Here is a 13,407-nt window from a genome sequence, read left to right on the forward strand (position 1 = left end):
AAAAAAAAAAAAAAAAAAAAAAAAAAAAAAAACCAGGGAGAAGTTATACTCCCTTCCTTGATGGCAGAGTATCTACATAGATTATTAAATATTCCACTGTGCAGGAGATTTACCTCTTTGATCTCTTCTCCTCTATTAACTTACAAAATAATTTGTTTATATCAGTATAAATGGATGTTTATTTTACACGTCAGGTTATCATCCAGTAGCACTTTTTAAATACTGTTGCTCAAATTGTTTCAGCTTTGTCAGTTGGCTCCTCGTGCATCCCCCTAACCTCAGTTATGTGAATTGGGTTTATTTTGTTTCTTATTTTAGCTCTTTCTTACTTTAAGGCACTACAGGGTGATTCAGGCTTATACATTTCCAGCTTTCATCCTAGTTTCAGCCATCTCCCCAGGAAACACTGTTCCTTTTTGTGGAATATGATATCAACAAACTATGATCTGAGCAGTAGGTATGTTTCATACTACTGGGGTGTCATTTATTTTAACCACTCTCAGGTGCCAAAAAATGAAACATGTGCATATACTAATCCAGGTATGCACCTATTAATATAGCAATAAATCTTTCTAATATGTAATCAACTGTATCTATATAAAGCTAAACGTGAGTTCTTACTAATGTCTCCAACTCTAACCATTATGCAGGGATCATCCTAGCCTCCTCCTATTGTTTTTCTGTAAAAGCCTACTCCAAATTTGAAAAACCTGGATTCCCATCATCTGCTGTTCACTAACTTAATCATTCAATTCCTTTATACATGGATAGCAGCTTCAGAATTGTTAACTGCACCCCTGGGCTGGGTTCTGTAGAGTGTATATTTGCAGTTAATTTTGTCTTTAGTCTTACAGACTGCACTTATTTTCAAAGTTACTTAGGTCAGTAGCTTTCCTCCATCACCAATTTCTTTTGTGAGATTAATTTATACATTTGTAATGTAACTGGACTTTCTTGGCCCAGCATGCCTTCCTTCTTCAGACCTCTCCATAGCCTAAATGATATTTTTAAATTTGTGTACATTACGATTCACTGTGTTGTAAAAATCTATAGATTTTGATAAATGCATAATCTCTGCATTCACCTTTACGGTATCTTACACAATAGTTTCAGCAGTCATAAAATCACTCAATTAAAAAACTTTCATTTTAGGTTCAGGGGTACTTGAGTACTCAACGTTTTAAGTAGTCAACCTTAACATACAACACCCCTCCGATCCTTGGCAATCAGTGATCCTTTTACTGTCTCTATAGTTTTGTCCCTTCCAGAATGTCATATAATTGGAGTTACACATTATGTGACCTTCTCACACTGGCATCATTTATTATCAGTATGCATTTATGGTTTCATTGTGTCTTTTCATAATATGATAGTGCATTTCTTTTTGTTCCTGAAAATGTTTGATTGTATATAGTCTGTTCATCCATTCACCTATGCAGGATATCTTGGTTGGTTCCAGTTTTGGGCAATTATAATTAAAGTTATTGTGAATACTTGGATAAAATTATTTGTGTGATCATAAGTTTTCAAGTCAATTGGATAAATACCCAGGAGCATCATCTATGAAATATGTGATAAGGCTATGTTTAATTTTGTAAGAAACTTCCACACTGTCTTAAAAAGTGGCTGTATTAGTCTTCAGCTGTTTCTTTTTTTTGAGATGAAGTCTCGCTGTGTCTCCCAGGCTGGAGTGCAGTGGCACAATCTCAGCTCAATGCAAGCTCCTCCTCCCAGGTTCATGCCATTCTCCTGCCTCAGCCTCCTGAGTAGCTGGAACTACAGGTGCCCGCCACCACACCTGGCTAATTTTTTGTATTTTTTTTTAATAGAGATGTGGTTTCACTGTGTTAGCCAGGATGGTCTTGATCTCCTGACCTTGTGATCTGCCCACCTTGGCCTACAGGTGTGAGCCACTGCACCCAGCCCAATAGACGTTGTTTCTATTGCTCCACATCCTCAGCAGCATTTGGTATTGTCAGGTTTTTTATTTATTATTATTATTGTTGTTTTATTTTATCCTTTATACTATGTGTGTAGTGCTATCCCATTGTCCTAATTTGCAATTTCTCATTGACAAATAATGTTGAGCATCTTGTCTTGGGTTTATTTGACATCTGTATATCTTATTTGGTGAGGTGTCTTTTCCTATCTTTTGCCCATTTTAATTGTTTTTTTTTCATATTGCTGAATATTGAGTTTTTGGAAGTTTTAGATACAAGCCCTTTATCAGATATGTGCTCTGCAAACAGTTTCTTCAAGTTTGTGGCATGTCTTTTATTTCTCTTAACACTGTCACAGAGAAGAAATTTGAAAATTTAATAATGTCCAGTTTGTCCGTTTTTTCGATCATCAATCGTACTTTTGGGTCTAAAACCACATCACCAAATGCAAGGTCCCATAGGTTTCCTCCCATAATATATGTTAGAAGAAACTTAATTTTGGATTATATTTGCTCCCAGACAATAGTTGAGCATAAAAGTTTTATGAAATCTCGGTCATTCCTACTCAACAGCGAATTATGCTAATAGACTGTCCTTTCTCTGGACTTTCCATTTTCAGAGCTGCACTACCATTGGAATCTCTTTCTATGGATCTTCATTTTTACCTCCTGCCTTTCACATGTTGTCCTTGTTAAGACTTTCTCTCCCATCTGAAGGCTCTCCCTGCTATCTCTCTCCTTTCTCCTTCCTCGATGTTTCCCCCTCTTGCAATTCCAGTCCATCATGGTGCCTGCTAAGGACCCAAACCACTTCAACATGAGAATGGAAAAACACAGCTTAGTTGCTATTCTATGCTATTCTATGAAGTGAATTCTATTCTTATTCACTTCAACATGAGAATGGAAAAACACAGCTTAGTTGCTATTCTATGGTATTTGAGTTACTCTGATAAGTTTATCATGGAAGAAGATACATACTACCACAGTAGTTCTATTTTCTGAGATTTTCCTCAAGATTCTAAGGGACCATAAGCTATACTTTTTTTGGTGTTTTTTTTTTTTTTTCTTTTTTTTCTTGTTGTTGACAGAGTCTTACTCTGTCACCCAGGCTGGAGTGCTGGAGTGCAGTGGCAGGATCTTGGCTCACTGAAACCTCTGCCTCCCAGGCTCAAGTGATTCTTCTGCCTCAGCCTCCCAAGTACCCGGGACCACAGGCGCGTGTTACCATGCCCAGCTATTTTTTTTTTTTTTAATTTTAAATAGAGACAGGGTTTCGCCATGTTGACCAGGCTGGTCTTGAACTCCTGACCTCAAGTCATCCATCTGCCTCAGCTTCCCAAGTGCTGGGATTACAGGTGTAAGCCACTTTGCCTGGTCTCATAAAATATACTTTTAAAACAAACTAAGAAGAAAAAAGACAAATTTACAATTTTTTTTGCTAGAATTTTCAGAATATATTATGTAGATGTGTAATGTCTAAATCATATTTAAATGACAGAATTGTGCAAAAAATGACACAATTGTCATTTTTCTTCCTTAGTCATTGTGAAATCCCAGAGAAACCTGTTATGCCTTTAGATATCCTCATCCCCTGGTACATATTAGGGAATAAATATCTTTTGTTTGAATAAATAAAGTATATAGATTTTCCTGGGTTAATGTTATACAAATAAGAATATTAAGTTAGATGGACAGATACTTTTGTCTTGAGGGCATTTTCCCCAGGTTTATCTTCTTTGATTTTAAGATAAATGGTATATAAAAAAAGACTATGATGTAACAATGCTGATTCAATTAAAAACAATATATATCCTGTGTTAACAGAATAAAGGACAAAAATATCTGATAACATCAGTAGATACAAGAAAAGAGTTTGACTAAAGCAAGCACCCTTTGGGATAAGGGTTTACTATTCATAATACAAAGAACTCATTACTCAACAACTAAAAGACAAAAAATAGAATTAAAAAATGCTTAAAAGAATTTGAATAAATATTACTGGAAAGAAGATATACTTGGACAATTATTTACCTAAAAAGATGTCAATTTCATTCATTTTCAGGAAAATGCAAACCAAAACCATTAGATCACTGCTATATATCCACAAAAGTAGCTAAAATATATTTTAGGAAAAGACAGACAATAATAAGTGCTGAAAATGTGGAGATACCGGAACTTCAGACATTATTTGGTGGAATTTTAAAATGCTACACTCATTGAAGAAAATAGTTTGGAAGTTTACCTAAAAGGTAAATCATATGACTCACCAGTTCTGCTCCTTGGAATATACATGAAAGAAATAAAAATACATCCACATATAAACTTGTACATGATATTCATAACAGCCAAAAAATTGAAACAATCCAAATGTCCATCAACTGATGAATAGATAAGCAAAATGTGGTATATGTATCAAATAGGATGTTATTCCTCAATGAAAAAAAAAGTTACCTGCTAGAACATAGATTAACCTTGAAAACATTAACCTAAGTGAAGTAAATTTTATGAAAGGCCACATATTGTAGAATTCTATTCATCTGGAATGGCCATAATAGATAAATTCATAGGGACTGGAAGTAGATTGGTGCTTGTCAGGGACTGGAGGGAGGAGAGGATGGGAGGAGGAATCTGCTAATGGATTTCTTTCTGGAGTGGTGAAAATAATCTAAAATTAGATTGTGACGATGGCTACACAACTGTGAGTATATTATAACACCCTTGAATTGTATAGTTTAAAATGGTAAATTTTATAATATGTAAAAGGATTTAAAGAGACACTTCTTCCAAGAAGATTATACAAGCGGCCAATAAGCGCATGAAAAGATGCTCACAACCATTAATATTTAGTATGCCCCAGGTAGGAAATTGGATAAGGGGCCGCCTCACCCATTCCCCTTCCCAGAAACTGTTCTCCAAATTCAATCCCATTTTTAACCTCGTCTTGTAAGGCCTTAGAAAAAGAACAACAATAACCACAAATCATACTAATTTATAGTACTATCTTATAACTGATTTCTGCTAATAAAAGGTCATCCATAGTTGTTTGTATTAGCAAAATCTTAACAGCTATACTTGAGACAGTTGTGTGGGAAAGAGGACATTATAATCTAAAGTACTCTATTTAGCTAAATTTAGAATCCCATTTACTTTAGATATCATTGAATGTCTACATTTAAGAGAGTCTATTTTGAAATGTTTTCTAGGAAGGAGATTGCAAATTTTACAGTATAAGATGGTCTCAAGCTATAAAAGAATTTAAAATTTTTTAGGAAAAGTTAGCTGGTACATACAGATGTCATTTTTTAAAAAATCAGGTAATTGGCTCTTTAAAAATTAGTTTACACAATTAAAATAATACTGTCTTTGCAATTTTGAAAAGAATTTGAAGAAGAAAAATTGAAGGCAATGACCTATAGTTAACATTACATATGTCTGCAGGTTGTCAGATGAAGAGTACACATTTCAATCCATTGTTTAGACATTTTATCTACTGTGACAGCCTAACATCTCTAGACAAGCTTATTGAAAAAAAGCCTCATGTTCCCAATGCACATTATTTACACTCCTGAAAGAGTTCCAGGAAACGTGCTGTGATTCTAACAGAGCCCTCCTTAGAAGATGCAGGGTGGGGTCAAATAATGCTATCCTCCTGAACACTGGACTTCACCCCTCCCCCCCGCACACTCATGGGCCCATGTAGATGTTGTCCCTGCATTTGGGCAGGTCCTGGGCTGCTTCATCTTCGGATGTTGCTCCCGGTGACCTCCCACTTGCTCTAACTGTGCGTGAACTTTAGCGTGAGGTACCAGCCATAGACCAAGCAAAAGTATGGTCTTAAATCCTTGCTTCTCAAGTGCCCAGCATTTTCACCTACACCTTCCTCCCATTTGCACTTGGAAGAAATTAAAAACACTCTGCAGGTCTTTTCTGCCTGACCCCTTGGGCTTGGGGGTCTTTGTTTTCCTTTTTTTAATTTTTAAAATTTTTTTTTTTTTATTTTGAGATGGAGTCTTGCTCTGTCGCCCAGGCTGGAGTGCGGTGGCGCCATTTCGGCTCACTGCAAGCTCCGCTTCCCGGGTTCCCGCCATTCTCCTGCCTCAGCCTCCCGAGTAGCTGGGACTACAGGCGCCGCCACCTCGCCCAGCTAAGTTTTTGTATTTTTAGTAGAGACGGGGTTTCACTGTGCCAGCTAGGGTGGTCTCGATCTCCTGACCTCGTGATCCGCCCGCCTCGGCCTCCCAAAGTGCTGAGATTACAGGCGTGAGCCACCGGACCCGGCCTGTTTTCTGACATGTAGCACCAGTGGAATACAAGGAGAAATATAAGTAAGAGCTCTCCTCATTGGCTTCTCTCCCTAAAGTCTGTCTGCCAAGGACGAGTTCATTTCTGACCTCTTGCCTGTGGAGTGTGACGGGCTAGTCTCCGTTACGCCCAAGAGCTGCTGCAGGCAACACCCTTCATGTGGGTCACCTGCACTCTCTAGCCCGGCAGCTGACCACGCAGGCTCTACCTGAGTTCTTTGCCTTGATGCTGCCACTCCTGTCACCCCTGCTGCCGGCCAGCATGTAGCTGTGCTGTCCCCTCAGACCTACGCATGCTCCCTCTGTGGGAACTAGCACGAGCTGCAACAATGTGTTAGCTACTCAGGCTGGCTGAAGCGGGAAGCTGGCCCGGCAGTTTTCAACAGCATCTGCAATTCATAGAAACTCTTTTTCGGGCTTCTCACCTCACGCCATCCTCAGCCCTGCCCTTCTAGGTGGTGATAGAGGACACATTTCTGTTACTAATTTTAATTCTTCTTACAGTATGGAGAGATCCAGAACCCTCTCTCCCTTGGAGCCTCTATGTCACCATAAATTCTGGTGGGGTGGGCACACTAAAATCCTCACATAATGGCATCTCAGCACTTCCACAGGATAAAGACACCTCGTACCTTCCCAAATACCCCATCTCACTCTTCTACCTCCATTTCTTTAAGGAAGATAGATGTTGCTAGTACTCTATTCCTAGCTGGGCTTTACTAACTGTATTTTCTCACATCCTTCCTCTTGATTCTAGGAATCATGTGTGCTCATGTCTCTGTGTGTGTGTTTGTGTGTGCAAATCCTACCAAGTATATATGTTAAACATTGTGTATAACTCAAGGTCTGTAGTACTTATCCTTTCTTCTCTCCCCTCACTTTTCTTCTTCCTTTTCTCTTTTCTCTTTTCTGCTCTTGACTTGTCCCCTTTCTCTCTCTCTCTCTGACTCTGTCTCCCTCTCTCCCTCTACATATAGTGTATATGTACCCTCCACATATGGTGTGTGTGTGTGTATATATATATATGAAGGATATATATATATCCTCTACATATTAATATCCTCCATATATATATACACACACACACCATCCACATATGGTGTGTTAGTGTGTATATATATATATATATACTCCACATTATATATATACACACACACACAAGCACACCATATGTAATATGGTGATATGTAATATGATATATATGTAAACATCCAGAGAGTAGGATATTTCTTTTCCATTAACAATACAAAAATATATTGAGATAAATTGATAATGATGAAGAATAAAAATAAAAGTTTAGAATGAAACCTCTCCGAATAAACAATGGAAATAATGTAGACATTTACTATATATGAAGACAGAGACACTTTCACTTACCTACTACCACGGAATACATTTTAACAATGAAGGCAGAGCCACATTCTATAGAAAAGGGGGGAAGAATATTTATTTTAAGAAAGGCAGTTTTAATGAATATATGGTTGATTGGGAACCCATATAAATATATGGGTCTAAAGCCAGTGGGTTTAGTACTTTGCATTTTCTTTCTCTCTCTCTCTCTCTTTCTTTCTTTCAGTGGAGTCTTGCTCTGTTGCCCAGGCTGGAGTGCAGTGGCAATATCTCGGCTCACTGCAAGCTCCGCCTCCTGGGTTCCCACCATTCTCCTGCCTCTGCCTCCTGAGTAGCTGGGACTACAGATGCCCACCACCACGCTGGATAATTTTTTTGTATTTTCAGTAGAGACGGGGTTTCACTGTGTTAGCCAGGATGGTCGTGATCTCCTGACCTTGTGATCCACCACCTTGGCCTCCCAAAGTGCTGGGATTACAGGTGTGCGCCACCACACCCAGCCACATTTCCTTTTTATTCTTCAGCCAAGGTGGGGGATTTCAGTTTTCAGATCAGAACAGTCAGGTATAATAATAAATATATAAATTGTCATTTTTTAAATTTCAGAAAATAGTAAAACAATATACTTTTCTCAAAAAGACAGACAGAAGACAGAAAGCAGTCAAAGTTAAAATCATGAACTTCGGGCAGCGTTGCTGTGATATCAGGTCTCACTCTTCCTGAGAACAGATTGTTCCACCAGATAGCTTTGCCAATTTGGTAGCAAATTGGAGCTTTGCTCCTTTGGGGAAGCAAAATCTATAACAACAAATAGTGTGATAAATAAGTGAAAGTGAGTAATTATAATCGATTTATTACAAATAGAAATTGAAAGGAGGGAAATAAAAATATTGATTAAACATGATTTATAAAAATCAAAGTCTATCACTCTAATGACTTTGAGTGTTTTTTAATGCAATTATCAATATGTATTAGATGTTCATGTTTTAAAAGTTCTGTTAGCCATGTAAAATTAGTAGGATTTTCTAGAAAAAAACACTGAGTTTTATATAAATAGAAATAAGTACTTATGTTAGCTATATATAGAGTCATGTCACTTTTTTTCAGTTTATCTTTATCTTTTATGTGTTATTAGACTTCATTATTGAAAAATGACATGCCCACTGTTCACAGCAGCTGCAATCCATTAGCCTAATGGATTGGAATTATATGTTGCCTTGGAAATTGTCTATTGTGTGGCAAAATCAAATGTAAACCCTACTGAGACAAGTCTTGACATTATTAAGTGTAAGAAATGCAGTGCATTCAGGAAGTTGTAAAAAAAAAAAAAAAAAAAAGGATTTAGGGCATACAACACCAGAAAGTAATATGATGTTTAGGTCAAAATACAAACTACTTGTGTTTTCTCATTATGGTTTAGTAGAAAAATTGCAAACTGTCAGTCACCACTCAACTGTTTTAAATGCAAAATTAGTACTAAATAGCTTGATTATCCTCTTTTTCTTTCAAATATTATACATTTGCTGTATGCATATTCATTTTCTCATTTCCAAAGCAGTACCTTGTGCAATTGCTTTCACTGATCCATTCAAAAACAACTACACCACTACCAGCAAAATATTGAGGGTCCACTCTGTACTCAGCCCTGAAAAGATATATTTCTCATAGATATGACCAAACCCCAGAAATAACTTTCAAAGATATAATGATGTTCACATTCGCATAACTAACTCGGGAATACTCTCACCTCTTGTTCACATTCTCTTATTCTCTCAGTTGCCATCCTTTCACTTTCATTACATCATGTTATCACCACTGGTTTTTGGAGCTCCCTGGTCAGGGTCAAGTCTACACAGCAGATCCAGGAGTGTAGGCTTTCACGTTCTGGAACTCAGTTATGACATAAAGAGGAAAGAGATGTGGGGAAGTTTCAGCCTTCCTTCAGAGGACACCCAGTATTGATGTAGGGAGCGTCTGCTAAGCGAGGAGTGCCACATGTTGACAAGCAAAGTCAGTATAGCAAGCGCACTTTCAGAGGAGGGCTTTTGTGGCCACGCTTTCGGGAGGAAAGAAAGAGCCATCATTTCCTACACTGCAGAGGAGATTGCTGAGGCACCGCCACTCATCTCTTCAAACCTAGAGAGATGATACAGCTCTGGATGCTCATTTGTAGCTGAGCTAATAGTGATATTAACAATCAGACCCACATTTACCCTTTTAACATTCAACTTGCCTTTATGCATTTTTTAGTTATTCTTCTATGAATAGCTTCCTTCTCTATAAATAAATCCAAATCATTTTTATAGACTCAATGTTGGTTTCTCTCTTCAAAATTTGTATGTTGAAGCCCTAACCCTTAATGTGTTGGTATTTGCAGGAGGGGTTTTTGGAGGTAATTAGGCCTAGATAAAGCCATGAGGGTAAAGCCTCTGTGATGAAATTAGAGTCCTTCTGAAAAGAGGAAGAGATCAGAGCTCTCATCTTGCCATGCCATGTGACAATACAGTGAGAAGACAGTTGTCTACAAATCAGGAAGTGACCCTTCGCCAGGAATCAAACCTTTTGGCATCTTTATCTTGAACTTCCTGACTTCCAGAACTGAGAAATAAATATGTGTTGTTTGAGTCACCCAGTCTATAGTATTTCATTATAGCACCCCAAGCTAAGACAGTAATTTATATTTAGAAAGTAAAGCAAATATTAAAAACTTCTTAGCTCCTTAAAGGTGAGTTTTAAGGCTTCATATTAACCATATCAAACTTCAGAGAGATAGAACATGATACAATTTTGAAACATAAATCCTGAAAAGGGTCAGGAAAGCAAGAGAGGATTTCTAATAAATTAGACGTAAAGGTCACCAGAAAATTATGGTCATCACCGGAAAAGGAGTTAACATTTAAAATGGTAAAAATGAAACGGTAAAAATAAAACAGCTGCATATGAAAATTTTCCTAAGTGTCTTAAAAAAGGAGCAAAATGTTGAATCATACTCTTCTAGGGTTTAATGTTCTTTCTAGGAGAAAGCTGCTCATTTAGAAATTTAAAGCATCTCAACAGGTTTTAAGGACACTGTCTGTCACTTTGTCTCTTTTCTCTCTCTCTTTCCTTCTCTCTCTCTTTCACTCTATCTCCTTTATGCACACAAACATGGTTCATTTATTTACTTTTATTTAATCCAACAATATTCAGTGTTTTCTGATCACTGACTTCTAGTTTAGTTTGGAAGATGAAATATCTATCAATTCATTCAGTGAACAGACATTTATCCAATTTCATTATTGTGTCAATTATATATTCAAATACTAGTTAAATAACAAAAATATTTAAAACACTAGAAAAAATGGAGGAATTGTAGATATAGTGACCAGATCAGTATTACTGACATTTAAATTTAAAGTATCAGAATGTCATCTAAAGGACTTAACAGACTGGAAGAAACAAACAAAAAGGCAGAGTCCAGGTATAAACCATAGAAACAAAGACTAATATAAAGATATGGCATAAAAATGAGGCAGTTTGGAATCATAAATCTGAATTTTGTCATGCAAGGGAACTATTAGAAGCACAGGCATTGTATGGAAAAGGCGTATCAGTTTGGCATGTAGAAGACAGGAAAAAACCTCATAATACCAGTATTATATTTCTTTGCTTTTCTTTTCTTTTTTTTTTTTTCTTCTTTATTTTTTTCTTTTGAGACGGAGTCTTGCTCTGTCACCCAGGCTGGGGTGTAGCGATGCAATCATGGTTCATTATACTTTTGACCTCCGAGGTTCAAGTGACCTCCTGCCTCAGCCTCCCAAATAGCTGGAACAATAAGTGTGCACCATCATGCTCAGCTAATTTTTAAAATATTTTTTGTAGAGGCTGGGCATGGTGGCTCACACCTGTAATCCCAGCACTTTGGGAGGCTGAGGCAGGCAATCACTTGAGGTCAGGAGTTTGAGACCAGCCTGGCCAAGATGGTGAAACTCTGTCTCTACTAAAAATACAAAAATTAACGGGGCATGGTGGTGCATGTCTGTAATCCTAGCTACTCCAGAGGCTGAGGCAGGAGAATCACTTGAATCTGGGAGGCGGAAGTTGCAGTGAGTGGAGATCGTGCCACTGCACTCCAGCCTAGGTGACAGAGCAAGACTCCGTCTCAAAAACAAAACGACAACAACAAAAACAACAACAAAATATATATGAGAGACAGAGTTTCACCATGTTGCCCAGGCTGGTATCAAACTTCTGATATCAGTGTTTCTTAAAAGGGTCTTGGAAGAATCAGTTATAGATAGAAGTAGAAAAGAGGAAATCCATTTCAACTAATGTGTTAGGGTGAAAAATTGGGTACAAGCTTAAAAGGAATATTGACATGAAGGGACAGGGAAGAGTAGGAAAAATATGGGCGTAATGGAAGCAGTTTATTAGTTATCTATTAACTCACTGAATTTACTCAAGAAAGACATTTCCCATGGATTTACACTGAAGAAAAATGTACATCATTCCATACCATTTCAGATACTTAATACAACCTATAGTTTCACGAAATCAATTTAAGAAAAGCTCAGTTAGGAAAGCTCTTACTTGGGTGTTTTGAAGGGAGAAAATTCTGGATTAGAGTACTGAGGAGTGAGCGGCACCTTGAAAAGGACTCTCCATTTCTCTGTTGTCTTCTTCTCTTATCTTACAGAGGAACTGGGGAATAGAGACGAAGATCGTATTTTGAATGCAATGTCCTGAGGATGCAAAGCAATAGCGAAGCATACTGAAATTTGTGCAAGGTCTGTGGTTCTTTGCTGACATATTTTTTCCCCCAGATGGAGATGCCTCATTTGGATTTGTATTACAACTACTGTGAAACTCTGTTGAACACCTTGGCCAGTTTGTGAGCTAACTTGGAAGGATATCAACCAGCCCAAGTTGAGCCATCCCACTTGAAATTATGTGAGAAAAAACAAACCTGCCCTCACTTAGATAACCCTAAGATATATATACATAGATAATTCAAACGACTGTGGTTTTTGTAATCTACCATCTTTTAGTGTTATTTCACATAAAACTAGATGCTTGAAAAATAATTTAGTACTAGAAATTCAGTGCTGTTATGACAAAATATTAAACTTATGGTATAGCCTTGGGAATCGGCAGTTACTGCAAAAACTTGGAGAAACTGAGAAAAATGTTATTGTAGGCTGAAAAAAAGGATAACTAATGATACGTAGAGACAGAAATCTTAATAAAACTATTGCCTGAACTGTAGTACAAAAAATATTATTGGATCTGACTATGGATATGTCTATGCAAATGAGTTTGAAATTATTTCTATGAATAAACTACATATAATAAATTTTGAAAAGTTTATCTCTATGAATAAACTACATATAATAAATTATGAAAAGAATGTTCTAAGGACAGAATTGGTCTATTTTTCAGAAGAACTGAGAGAAAGGGTAAATGTACAAAGACTAGTTGAGTTCAAATACAAAATCAGTGCGAGGCTGGGCACGGTGGATCACGCCTGTAATCCCAGCACTTTGGGAGGCCGAGGTGGGCAGATCACCAGGTCAGGAGATTGAGACCATCCTGGCTAACACGGTGAAACCCTGTCTCTACTAAAAATACAAAAAAAAATTAGCTGGGCGTGGTGGCGGGTACCTGCAGTCCCAGCTACTTAGGAAGCTGAGGCAGGAGAACGGCATGAACCTGGGAGGTGGAGCTTGCTGTGAGCCGAGATCGCGCCTCTGCACTCCACCCTGGGCAACAGAGAGAGACTCTGTCTCAAAAAAAGAAATAAATAAATAAAATAAAAATAAATAAATAAATAAATAAATA

The sequence above is a fragment of the Rhinopithecus bieti genome, unplaced genomic scaffold (genome assembly GCF_001698545.2).
Source record: "Rhinopithecus bieti isolate Rb0 unplaced genomic scaffold, ASM169854v2 scaffold_1295, whole genome shotgun sequence".
In the NCBI taxonomy this organism is placed as follows: Eukaryota; Metazoa; Chordata; class Mammalia; order Primates; family Cercopithecidae; genus Rhinopithecus; species Rhinopithecus bieti.